The sequence below is a fragment of the Lissotriton helveticus genome, chromosome 1_2 (genome assembly GCF_964261635.1).
Source record: "Lissotriton helveticus chromosome 1_2, aLisHel1.1, whole genome shotgun sequence".
In the NCBI taxonomy this organism is placed as follows: domain Eukaryota; kingdom Metazoa; phylum Chordata; class Amphibia; order Caudata; family Salamandridae; genus Lissotriton; species Lissotriton helveticus.
The window spans coordinates 319,392,247-319,405,603 of NC_136058.1; the positions used below are offsets into that span (position 1 = coordinate 319,392,247).

General features: G+C 49.8%; 3 non-coding genes across 3 annotated transcripts; all 3 read right to left on the bottom strand.

Annotated features, from left to right (window-relative positions):
* Positions 1 to 1,652: 1,652 nt before the first annotated feature.
* Positions 1,653 to 1,725, bottom strand: TRNAR-ACG (transfer RNA arginine (anticodon ACG)). Its single transcript has one exon. It is a non-coding gene; the product is annotated as a tRNA-Arg (tRNA).
* Positions 1,726 to 6,214: 4,489 nt separating this feature from the next.
* On the bottom strand, positions 6,215 to 6,287 carry TRNAR-ACG (transfer RNA arginine (anticodon ACG)). Its single transcript has one exon. It is a non-coding gene; the product is annotated as a tRNA-Arg (tRNA).
* Positions 6,288 to 10,776: 4,489 nt separating this feature from the next.
* Positions 10,777 to 10,849, bottom strand: TRNAR-ACG (transfer RNA arginine (anticodon ACG)). The gene has a single exon. It is a non-coding gene; the product is annotated as a tRNA-Arg (tRNA).
* Between the last annotated feature and the right edge of the window lie 2,508 nt (positions 10,850 to 13,357).

The window sequence follows — 13,357 nt, forward strand, 5'->3', positions numbered from 1 at the left end:
GCTCACGGGGCTTCAGCCCCCCCCCCCCCCCTCGTGTCCGTCAGTCCGGGCGGAGACAGCTTCGCGGGCTGGTGAGCATCTTATTGCAGCCGCACCTGAGTACTGAACAGGTCTTTAAAAGACCATTTACTTGCAAATGAGGCTTTTGTTGTGTGCCTACCCCTTCGTACAGCCACTCTGTCTAAGGTGGAAGAATTAGCCCCCCACCCCTCCCCCCCGAAATTTGGCTCTAGTTGCCCGCCTGATGCACGCTACAGAGGTTGAGAAGCTGCAGAAATTATAGCTCTTTCACATTAGGAGTGAAGCGGGTAGCAAGAGTCAAATACCGAGGTGTATAAAGGGCTCACTTAGGGCCAGATGTAGGTAGGCATTTACCGGTCGGTAACGGCCGAATTCGGCCGTTACCGACCGGTAAATGCAATTTGAGATGTAGGGCCCTGTATTTTACAGACTCTGTAAATTTACCGATAGGTAAATTTACCGATTATGTAAAATACCGAGTCGGTATTTTCACGGAATCGGGAAAAATGATATGTAGGTGGGACTCTTCTGAGTCCCACAAGCATTAAAAAATCGGTATTTTACCATCAAATACTATTTGATGGTAAAATACCGATTCTGGTGTGCTTGCACATGTGTGCATGCACACCTATGCCATATGACAGGCAGACCTGCCCTTAGGGCAGGTATGCCTGCCACATGGCACCCGAGCCTCTTTTGGGGGTGCCAGAGGGTGTCAAAGTGACACCCCCTGCACCCTTGTGTCAATCGGTATTTACCGATGCGGTAAATACCGATTGTTTCCGAATCGGTAAATGCACATCTGTATTTACCTACATCTCGGTACTTTTATTTTACCACTTCTTAAATACCGAGTCGGTATGATGCGGTATTTAAGAGGTGGTAAAATAAAATTTACCTACATCTGGCCCTTAAGGAGCTCACAGAAGGTACGAGCAATGAAAGGCACAACAACCTTAACATCCTTCTGCTCTCTTGGGCGAAGATTAGTGATGTCACTTTGTATATTTTGTCCCATGCTCTGATTGGATCAAAGTTTTTTCGATTTGGTCGGGCAGCCATTCAGAACTCGCGTCGCGACTTAACTAGTTCTTTTCCGCGGCAGTGCAAGTGCACAGGGCTGTGTGGCGGGAAATACAACTGTTTGCGCACAACATTATAAATCTCAACTGGAAAGAACGACTGTTCCGCAGACACAATAAATGTGTTATTTATTTTTCGAGAACCGTGGCCATGCACCAGTATCTCAGATGCCATGTTCTTTTGCCCAGTTTCAATGGAATAAGTCACTAGCAACTGCATCCGTGACAGCCATTATGTCCGTGCCTTCGAGGCGGCGCCAGTAAAGGTGCTTTTTCAAAAATTCACTAGCATTTGTTGTTCCATGAAAATAGTGGGCCCTTTGGCAAATCGACAGTTATCTGTTTTACTGTTAAAAACAGACCTCTCGAGAAACTCTGAATGGCCCACTTTTAAATAAAAAATACTGGCGGTAAATTCCTAGTATGTCATTTAATTCAAATGGCTAGCAGTTTGCGTAACGAAGTTTACAGATCAGTTTATTTTCCTTATAATGTTTATAGATCATTGTAATGTTTTTATTATTGGTTGAAAAAAGTTATATAAATAATCGAGCCAGCCAGGAGTCGAACCTGGAATCTTCTGCTCCGTAAGCAGACGCGTTATCCATTGCGCCACTGGCCCGCAGATGATAATTTTAGATAGGGGTACAAATACAGAGCTACAAATCCCAGGGTATCAGTAGAGAGTGATACTGAGAAGTTTGGAGTGTTAGCATGAGCATGTAATTCAAAGCCAAACGGGGAACGCTACAGTAGCAAAGGGTGAACTCCCAGAATGTAGGAGTCATGGGGAGAGTGGATAGCTTTAACAACCTTCTGCATGGAAGAGCGACCAGTGGGGAGACTGGTACAATTTGGACAGCGTTTATGTCGACTGCTCTGATTGGATCAGAGTCTCTTAGATTAGGCTAAACAGCCGATCAGCACTGTGCTCCTAAGTGGCACTTTTCCTGATAAAAGTTCACATGCAAAAGACGGAGTGAAGTGTTGCAATTAAACTTTTTAGAGCAGAGGCTAGATGCGTGGCTTGGATGGCAACGCAGGCAGACGCCTAAGTCCAAGAGCTCCGCAACTCTGTAACAAACAACGGCGAGTTCAACAGCGAAACTGCCCGGAATCCCTACAAAAAAGGTAGCGGCGGCCGTGGGAACATTTGGGGCACAAGAAGAGACGAAGCAGAACAATAGAGACGGCAGGGCGGAACCGCAAGAAGGCAAAAAGTGCCAGCACAGCTAAGATGGCGGCGTAAGCAGGGGAAGATTACGTATAGACCACCACACGCTGCAAAACAATCCTCCAAGCAACGCGCAGAAGGACAAAGGACGAACAATGCGCAAAGCGGAAAGGCAGCACCGGCAAGACAAGACAGGCCACAAAACGGCGATCGATAAGTCCGTGAGCCTAAGGTGCGTACAAAGCGCGAAACTGAAACCAACCCCCACTACAAGGACCCAAGACAGCCATCTTGAGTTGGGCGGCACGCCAGTGATCCAAAGAAGGAGAGCGCAGAGAGGCAGAATAAACACTAGGAGCGGCGATCCAAACTCGGAACATCAAAGGTAGAGAACGGCACAAGGAGGAACTAGGGAGCTGGCCAAAATCTACTCCGCGGCACAATAACCGAAAGAGACCCCGAAAGGCGGCCGTCTTGGAAGGGGCAAGCTCGGCCCAAGCACCTGGGATATGCCCACAGCAACACTAGGTGAAGGAGGCTCCAGAAGGAAGCCACAAGTTTCGTCACGAAGGCTGCACAGACAAGGCGAGACGGCGCTAAAACCGAACACACGGGAAAGCGGAAGGTGCAGGAAGCGGGTCGTGCTGGCACTACAAGCGGCAGGTGAGCAGCCTAGCGAAGCACCAGCTAAGCGACCTGTGCCAACCCCCCCAGCGGGTAGGTCCGAGCAAGCCGTGCAGCAAGCAACAGCAAGCATCAACAGAAAAAAAGGGGCAAACGAAACGAAACCGAAACTACACCTACTTCGGGAGATGGCCATCTTGAGACCTCACCAGAGGGCAGCCAGCTCCGCGCAAACACAGCCAGGTCACAGGATAAAGATTAAGCTGGCTACGAGGCTGCGGCAATTAGTGGCATAACACGACAAACCCAGGCGCTCCTCTGGGCAGCCAACCCACTGCATAGACCTAGTCGTAGCATCCGCAACCCGCAATACACGCCGTCAACCAAGCAAGCAAGGGACACGCCGCTAAACATAAACCCAAGGCGAAGTCGGCTGGATCGAGCGAGCCGGTTCTGGCCCAATACAAACCAAGAGTGTATGACGGCGCGGAGCAGCATAGAATGCAGCCAAACAAGGGGTAAATCGACAATACAACTAACGTAGAGGTAGCCAAGCAGTGACCATATAAGGCGGACAAACAGAAGCAGCAGAAAAGAAACCTAAGCATAGCCCTCCCAGAAGCGCATGCAGGAAGACCAAACAGGTAGTGGGTTGCCACAATAGCAGGAGCAGCAAACTCACAAGACGACACACAGCAGAAGCGCACAAAGGGAGTCCTGGCGTCCAGTAAAACCAGAACAAGAACAATAAGGTGGCCCAGCAGGTTCACTTTCAGCGAAACCACGAAAGACAGGACAACCGAACAAACAGGCAGCAGCGGGCCACATCAAGGAGGCCAACAGATAGGCCAACAAAAAAAAGACAGGTTGTCTATACACCTCGCGAGAAGAGGGTTTGACAAAATGGCTGGCAGGGATGACAAGATAGCCTGTGACAACAAGAAACTAAGGAAGGAAGTGTCGGAGTCGCCAATTAAGCTGAAAATCAACCCAACAAACGACACAGCAATGGATTTACTCCTCAAAAAAATCACGGAAGCCAATGACCTGGCCAAAGCAACAAAAAATTCCATCGACAATATACAGCTAGAGCTTACAGCCATACGTGCGGATCAGAACAAAATTTCTAGCAGGGTCGATGTAGCGGAAAAGAGAATAAGTGACATAGAAGACAGCACAGCCAGAACAGACCGAGACATGCACTATGTAGCTAAGGCGACCAGCAACCTACAGAGAATGTTTGCAGAACAGGAGGACAGAAACAGGAAGGGGAACATCAGGCTCTTGGGAGTGCCCGAAGATGAGGAGGAAGCCACAGGTTCGTGCGCGGCAATGCTGGAAATCCTACTACCCGAACTGACCGGCCTCAAATTCGACAGACCCTTCGAGATAGACAAAGCATATAGGGTACCAGCAACGAAACAAACGCAGGGGAAAGGTCCGAGACCCATCATATGGAAGCCAATGAGAGCATATCACACTGATGCCATTTTTGCCTTTGCGAGGAAAGGACTAACAGTGAGGTGGGATGACCACAAGATAATAATAACCCAAGACTTCTCGAAGATGACGGTGGAAACTAGGAAAGGCTTCCTAGCACTCAGAGAGAGACTAAAAAAAGCCAACATTGCCTTCAGTTTTGCAGGCCCTGCAAAAATGCGCATAACTGACAGGAGAGGCACGCGTGTTTTTGATGACCCAGCTGATCTACGAAGATACCTTCAGGGACCAGAACCGGAGGAAATGGACGCACAGGGCCCAGGAGTGGCCAAGAGAAGAGCATCGTCGGAGGGCTCGGAAGGCGGCGCAGCAGGGAGACACTGATAAGATAACACGGCCAGCAGGAACATTGATCAGACATCACCTCAGACTACCTCAGACAACGCAGCTACCTCAAACGGCCACCTCGGCATGGCGTAGCCAAAACTGATCTACTCCTAAAGTACTACGAATCTGAAGGAGGACACTGGAAAGACACACACGGCCAACAGGAGCATTGATCAGATACGATACCACCTAAAACTACCTCAGACAACGTAGCTACCTCAAACGGCCACCTCGGCATGGAGTAGCCAAGACTGAACTAATCCTAAAAGTACGATGACTCTCAGGGAAGACCGAACACTACCAACCGTCTGGCATATCCATTGACATATCCTTTACTAAATGTGGACAGTGCCTACAGGGGAGGGCAGGGTGAAGTGGACACGGGGGAATGGGGCGGGAGGACCGTTGCTGTCGCACGTTTACAGTACATTGACAGGGGGTGGGGGGGCGCGGGCGGGGCAGGGAGCCAAGCAGCACGAACAATTGCAATCTTGTGGAGACACTTTCTCTCTTCCCTTCTCTCTATCTACAACCCTTTCCACACTCTAAATCAATCCCGAGGGGGGAGGACCGATCACAGACTGGGGCAAACAGTCAGCATGAGCACAGAGTGAAAAGCGGGGCCAAACTCTAGTATCTGCGCGAGAGCAAGCGAGAAACACAGACCACCATGATCATACCAACCTAAAGACAAATAGCCTCGGACATCAAAATAGTATCCCTAAATGTCAAGGGCCTCAACCACCACATAAAACGCCGGAAAACACAAGATTATTTAAACAAACTCAAGGGAGACATAAATGTCCTCCAAGAAACTAGGTTCTCAGTGGAAGACGCGAATCGCCTCAAGGCAAGATGGATAGGCGAGATAGTGTGCTCACCAGCGGCAAACAAGAAAGTGGGGGTGATAACCATTATCAGCAAAAAAGCCAAACTCACGCTACACGACTACCGAGCGGACACAAAGGGAAGAAGGCTAACCACATGCCTTAAGAGAGGGGAAGAAACCATACATGTAGCCAACATATACTGCCCGAACTCAACAGACAGGGAATTCTGGGAGGATGTGGAAAACGAACTCAGCAACATCGCTCAGGGAGAGCTGTTGATCCTAGCGGGAGACATGAACCAAACCATCGACAATGCAACGGACAGACACCCGCACAGAACCAGCCACACAGCACAAGAGCAAAACACACTCAAGAAAATATGCGGCAGGTGAGCAGCATTTGTTGTTCCATGAAAATAGTGGGCCCTTTGGCAAATCGACAGTTATCTGTTTTATAGTTAAAAACAGACCTCTCGAGAAACTCTGAATGGCCCACTTTTAAATAAAAAATACTGGCGGTAAATTCCTAGTATGTCATTTAATTCAAATGGCTAGCAGTTTGCGTAACGAAGTTTACAGATCAGTTTATTTTCCTTATAATGTTTATAGATCATTGTAATGTTTTTATTATTGGTTGAAAAAAGTTATATAAATAATCGAGCCAGCCAGGAGTCGAACCTGGAATCTTCTGCTCCGTAGGCAGACGCGTTATCCATTGCGCCACTGGCCCGCAGATGATAGTTTTAGATAGGGGTACAAATACAGAGCTACAAATCCCAGGGTATCAGTAGAGAGTGATACTGAGAAGTTTGGAGTGTTAGCATGAGCATGTAATTCAAAGCCAAACGGGGAACGCTACAGTAGCAAAGGGTGAACTCCCAGAATGTAGGAGTCATGGGGAGAGTGGATAGCTTTAACAACCTTCTGCATGGAAGAGCGACCAGTGGGGAGACTGGTACAATTTGGACAGCGTTTATGTCGACTGCTCTGATTGGATCAGAGTCTCTTAGATTAGGCTAAACAGCCGATCAGCACTGTGCTCTTAAGTGGCACTTTTCCTGATAAAAGTTCACATGCAAAAGACGGAGTGAAGTGTTGCAATTAAACTTTTTAGAGCAGAGGCTAGATGCGTGGCTTGGATGGCAACGCAGGCAGACGCCTAAGTCCAAGAGCTCCGCAACTCTGTAACAAACAACGGCGAGTTCAACAGCGAAACTGCCCGGAATCCCTACAAAAAAGGTAGCGGCGGCCGTGGGAACATTTGGGGCACAAGAAGAGACGAAGCAGAACAATAGAGACGGCAGGGCGGAACCGCAAGAAGGCAAAAAGTGCCAGCACAGCTAAGATGGCGGCGTAAGCAGGGGAAGATTACGTATAGACCACCACACGCTGCAAAACAATCCTCCAAGCAACGCGCAGAAGGACAAAGGACGAACAATGCGCAAAGCGGAAAGGCAGCACCGGCAAGACAAGACAGGCCACAAAACGGCGATCGATAAGTCCGTGAGCCTAAGGTGCGTACAAAGCGCGAAACTGAAACCAACCCCCACTACAAGGACCCAAGACAGCCATCTTGAGTTGGGCGGCACGCCAGTGATCCAAAGAAGGAGAGCGCAGAGAGGCAGAATAAACACTAGGAGCGGCGATCCAAACTCGGAACATCAAAGGTAGAGAACGGCACAAGGAGGAACTAGGGAGCTGGCCAAAATCTACTCCGCGGCACAATAACCGAAAGAGACCCCGAAAGGCGGCCGTCTTGGAAGGGGCAAGCTCGGCCCAAGCACCTGGGATATGCCCACAGCAACACTAGGTGAAGGAGGCTCCAGAAGGAAGCCACAAGTTTCGTCACGAAGGCTGCACAGACAAGGCGAGACGGCGCTAAAACCGAACACACGGGAAAGCGGAAGGTGCAGGAAGCGGGTCGTGCTGGCACTACAAGCGGCAGGTGAGCAGCCTAGCGAAGCACCAGCTAAGCGACCTGTGCCGACCCCCCCAGCGGGTAGGTCCGAGCAAGCCGTGCAGCAAGCAACAGCAAGCATCAACAGAAAAAAAGGGGCAAACGAAACGAAACCGAAACTACACCTACTTCGGGAGATGGCCATCTTGAGACCTCACCAGAGGGCAGCCAGCTCCGCGCAAACACAGCCAGGTCACAGGATAAAGATTAAGCTGGCTACGAGGCTGCGGCAATTAGTGGCATAACACGACAAACCCAGGCGCTCCTCTGGGCAGCCAACCCACTGCATAGACCTAGTCGTAGCATCCGCAACCCGCAATACACGCCGTCAACCAAGCAAGCAAGGGACACGCCGCTAAACATAAACCCAAGGCGAAGTCGGCTGGATCGAGCGAGCCGGTTCTGGCCCAATACAAACCAAGAGTGTATGACGGCGCGGAGCAGCATAGAATGCAGCCAAACAAGGGGTAAATCGACAATACAACTAACGTAGAGGTAGCCAAGCAGTGACCATATAAGGCGGACAAACAGAAGCAGCAGAAAAGAAACCTAAGCATAGCCCTCCCAGAAGCGCATGCAGGAAGACCAAACAGGTAGTGGGTTGCCACAATAGCAGGAGCAGCAAACTCACAAGACGACACACAGCAGAAGCGCACAAAGGGAGTCCTGGCGTCCAGTAAAACCAGAACAAGAACAATAAGGTGGCCCAGCAGGTTCACTTTCAGCGAAACCACGAAAGACAGGACAACCGAACAAACAGGCAGCAGCGGGCCACATCAAGGAGGCCAACAGATAGGCCAACAAAAAAAAGACAGGTTGTCTATACACCTCGCGAGAAGAGGGTTTGACAAAATGGCTGGCAGGGATGACAAGATAGCCTGTGACAACAAGAAACTAAGGAAGGAAGTGTCGGAGTCGCCAATTAAGCTGAAAATCAACCCAACAAACGACACAGCAATGGATTTACTCCTCAAAAAAATCACGGAAGCCAATGACCTGGCCAAAGCAACAAAAAATTCCATCGACAATATACAGCTAGAGCTTACAGCCATACGTGCGGATCAGAACAAAATTTCTAGCAGGGTCGATGTAGCGGAAAAGAGAATAAGTGACATAGAAGACAGCACAGCCAGAACAGACCGAGACATGCACTATGTAGCTAAGGCGACCAGCAACCTACAGAGAATGTTTGCAGAACAGGAGGACAGAAACAGGAAGGGGAACATCAGGCTCTTGGGAGTGCCCGAAGATGAGGAGGAAGCCACAGGTTCGTGCGCGGCAATGCTGGAAATCCTACTACCCGAACTGACCGGCCTCAAATTCGACAGACCCTTCGAGATAGACAAAGCATATAGGGTACCAGCAACGAAACAAACGCAGGGGAAAGGTCCGAGACCCATCATATGCAAGCCAATGAGAGCATATCACACTGATGCCATTTTTGCCTTTGCGAGGAAAGGACTAACAGTGAGGTGGGATGACCACAAGATAATAATAACCCAAGACTTCTCGAAGATGACGGTGGAAACTAGGAAAGGCTTCCTAGCACTCAGAGAGAGACTAAAAAAAGCCAACATTGCCTTCAGTTTTGCAGGCCCTGCAAAAATGCGCATAACTGACAGGAGAGGCACGCGTGTTTTTGATGACCCAGCTGATCTACGAAGATACCTTCAGGGACCAGAACCGGAGGAAATGGACGCACAGGGCCCAGGAGTGGCCAAGAGAAGAGCATCGTCGGAGGGCTCGGAAGGCGGCGCAGCAGGGAGACACTGATAAGATAACACGGCCAGCAGGAACATTGATCAGACATCACCTCAGACTACCTCAGACAACGCAGCTACCTCAAACGGCCACCTCGGCATGGCGTAGCCAAAACTGATCTACTCCTAAAGTACTACGAATCTGAAGGAGGACACTGGAAAGACACACACGGCCAACAGGAGCATTGATCAGATACGATACCACCTAAAACTACCTCAGACAACGTAGCTACCTCAAACGGCCACCTCGGCATGGAGTAGCCAAGACTGAACTAATCCTAAAAGTACGATGACTCTCAGGGAAGACCGAACACTACCAACCGTCTGGCATATCCATTGACATATCCTTTACTAAATGTGGACAGTGCCTACAGGGGAGGGCAGGGTGAAGTGGACACGGGGGAATGGGGCGGGAGGACCGTTGCTGTCGCACGTTTACAGTACATTGACAGGGGGTGGGGGGGCGCGGGCGGGGCAGGGAGCCAAGCAGCACGAACAATTGCAATCTTGTGGAGACACTTTCTCTCTTCCCTTCTCTCTATCTACAACCCTTTCCACACTCTAAATCAATCCCGAGGGGGGAGGACCGATCACAGACTGGGGCAAACAGTCCGCATGAGCACAGAGTGAAAAGCGGGGCCAAACTCTAGTATCTGCGCGAGAGCAAGCGAGAAACACAGACCACCATGATCATACCAACCTAAACACAAATAGCCTCGGACATCAAAATAGTATCCCTAAATGTCAAGGGCCTCAACCACCACATAAAACGCCGGAAAACACAAGATTATTTAAACAAACTCAAGGGAGACATAAATGTCCTCCAAGAAACTAGGTTCTCAGTGGAAGACGCGAATCGCCTCAAGGCAAGATGGATAGGCGAGATAGTGTGCTCACCAGCGGCAAACAAGAAAGTGGGGGTGATAACCATTATCAGCAAAAAAGCCAAACTCACGCTACACGACTACCGAGCGGACACAAAGGGAAGAAGGCTAACCACATGCCTTAAGAGAGGGGAAGAAACCATACATGTAGCCAACATATACTGCCCGAACTCAACAGACAGGGAATTCTGGGAGGATGTGGAAAACGAACTCAGCAACATCGCTCAGGGAGAGCTGTTGATCCTAGCGGGAGACATGAACCAAACCATCGACAATGCAACGGACAGACACCCGCACAGAACCAGCCACACAGCACAAGAGCAAAACACACTCAAGAAAATATGCGGCAGGTGAGCAGCATTTGTTGTTCCATGAAAATAGTGGGCTCTTTGGCAAATCGACAGTTATCTGTTTTATAGTTAAAAACAGACCTCTCGAGAAACTCTGAATGGCCCACTTTTAAATAAAAAATACTGGCGGTAAATTCCTAGTATGTCATTTAATTCAAATGGCTAGCAGTTTGCGTAACGAAGTTTACAGATCAGTTTATTTTCCTTATAATGTTTATAGATCATTGTAATGTTTTTATTATTGGTTGAAAAAAGTTATATAAATAATCGAGCCAGCCAGGAGTCGAACCTGGAATCTTCTGCTCCGTAGGCAGACGCGTTATCCATTGCGCCACTGGCCCGCAGATGATAGTTTTAGATAGGGGTACAAATACAGAGCTACAAATCCCAGGGTATCAGTAGAGAGTGATACTGAGAAGTTTGGAGTGTTAGCATGAGCATGTAATTCAAAGCCAAACGGGGAACGCTACAGTAGCAAAGGGTGAACTCCCAGAATGTAGGAGTCATGGGGAGAGTGGATAGCTTTAACAACCTTCTGCATGGAAGAGCGACCAGTGGGGAGACTGGTACAATTTGGACAGCGTTTATGTCGACTGCTCTGATTGGATCAGAGTCTCTTAGATTAGGCTAAACAGCCGATCAGCACTGTGCTCTTAAGTGGCACTTTTCCTGATAAAAGTTCACATGCAAAAGACGGAGTGAAGTGTTGCAATTAAACTTTTTAGAGCAGAGGCTAGATGCGTGGCTTGGATGGCAACGCAGGCAGACGCCTAAGTCCAAGAGCTCCGCAACTCTGTAACAAACAACGGCGAGTTCAACAGCGAAACTGCCCGGAATCCCTACAAAAAAGGTAGCGGCGGCCGTGGGAACATTTGGGGCACAAGAAGAGACGAAGCAGAACAATAGAGACGGCAGGGCGGAACCGCAAGAAGGCAAAAAGTGCCAGCACAGCTAAGATGGCGGCGTAAGCAGGGGAAGATTACGTATAGACCACCACACGCTGCAAAACAATCCTCCAAGCAACGCGCAGAAGGACAAAGGACGAACAATGCGCAAAGCGGAAAGGCAGCACCGGCAAGACAAGACAGGCCACAAAACGGCGATCGATAAGTCCGTGAGCCTAAGGTGCGTACAAAGCGCGAAACTGAAACCAACCCCCACTACAAGGACCCAAGACAGCCATCTTGAGTTGGGCGGCACGCCAGTGATCCAAAGAAGGAGAGCGCAGAGAGGCAGAATAAACACTAGGAGCGGCGATCCAAACTCGGAACATCAAAGGTAGAGAACGGCACAAGGAGGAACTAGGGAGCTGGCCAAAATCTACTCCGCGGCACAATAACCGAAAGAGACCCCGAAAGGCGGCCGTCTTGGAAGGGGCAAGCTCGGCCCAAGCACCTGGGATATGCCCACAGCAACACTAGGTGAAGGAGGCTCCAGAAGGAAGCCACAAGTTTCGTCACGAAGGCTGCACAGACAAGGCGAGACGGCGCTAAAACCGAACACACGGGAAAGCGGAAGGTGCAGGAAGCGGGTCGTGCTGGCACTACAAGCGGCAGGTGAGCAGCCTAGCGAAGCACCAGCTAAGCGACCTGTGCCGACCCCCCCAGCGGGTAGGTCCGAGCAAGCCGTGCAGCAAGCAACAGCAAGCATCAACAGAAAAAAAGGGGCAAACGAAACGAAACCGAAACTACACCTACTTCGGGAGATGGCCATCTTGAGACCTCACCAGAGGGCAGCCAGCTCCGCGCAAACACAGCCAGGTCACAGGATAAAGATTAAGCTGGCTACGAGGCTGCGGCAATTAGTGGCATAACACGACAAACCCAGGCGCTCCTCTGGGCAGCCAACCCACTGCATAGACCTAGTCGTAGCATCCGCAACCCGCAATACACGCCGTCAACCAAGCAAGCAAGGGACACGCCGCTAAACATAAACCCAAGGCGAAGTCGGCTGGATCGAGCGAGCCGGTTCTGGCCCAATACAAACCAAGAGTGTATGACGGCGCGGAGCAGCATAGAATGCAGCCAAACAAGGGGTAAATCGACAATACAACTAACGTAGAGGTAGCCAAGCAGTGACCATATAAGGCGGACAAACAGAAGCAGCAGAAAAGAAACCTAAGCATAGCCCTCCCAGAAGCGCATGCAGGAAGACCAAACAGGTAGTGGGTTGCCACAATAGCAGGAGCAGCAAACTCACAAGACGACACACAGCAGAAGCGCACAAAGGGAGTCCTGGCGTCCAGTAAAACCAGAACAAGAACAATAAGGTGGCCCAGCAGGTTCACTTTCAGCGAAACCACGAAAGACAGGACAACCGAACAAACAGGCAGCAGCGGGCCACATCAAGGAGGCCAACAGATAGGCCAACAAAAAAAAGACAGGTTGTCTATACACCTCGCGAGAAGAGGGTTTGACAAAATGGCTGGCAGGGATGACAAGATAGCCTGTGACAACAAGAAACTAAGGAAGGAAGTGTCGGAGTCGCCAATTAAGCTGAAAATCAACCCAACAAACGACACAGCAATGGATTTACTCCTCAAAAAAATCACGGAAGCCAATGACCTGGCCAAAGCAACAAAAAATTCCATCGACAATATACAGCTAGAGCTTACAGCCATACGTGCGGATCAGAACAAAATTTCTAGCAGGGTCGATGTAGCGGAAAAGAGAATAAGTGACATAGAAGACAGCACAGCCAGAACAGACCGAGACATGCACTATGTAGCTAAGGCGACCAGCAACCTACAGAGAATGTTTGCAGAACAGGAGGACAGAAACAGGAAGGGGAACATCAGGCTCTTGGGAGTGCCTGAAGATGAGGAGGAAGCCACAGGTTCGTGCGCGGCA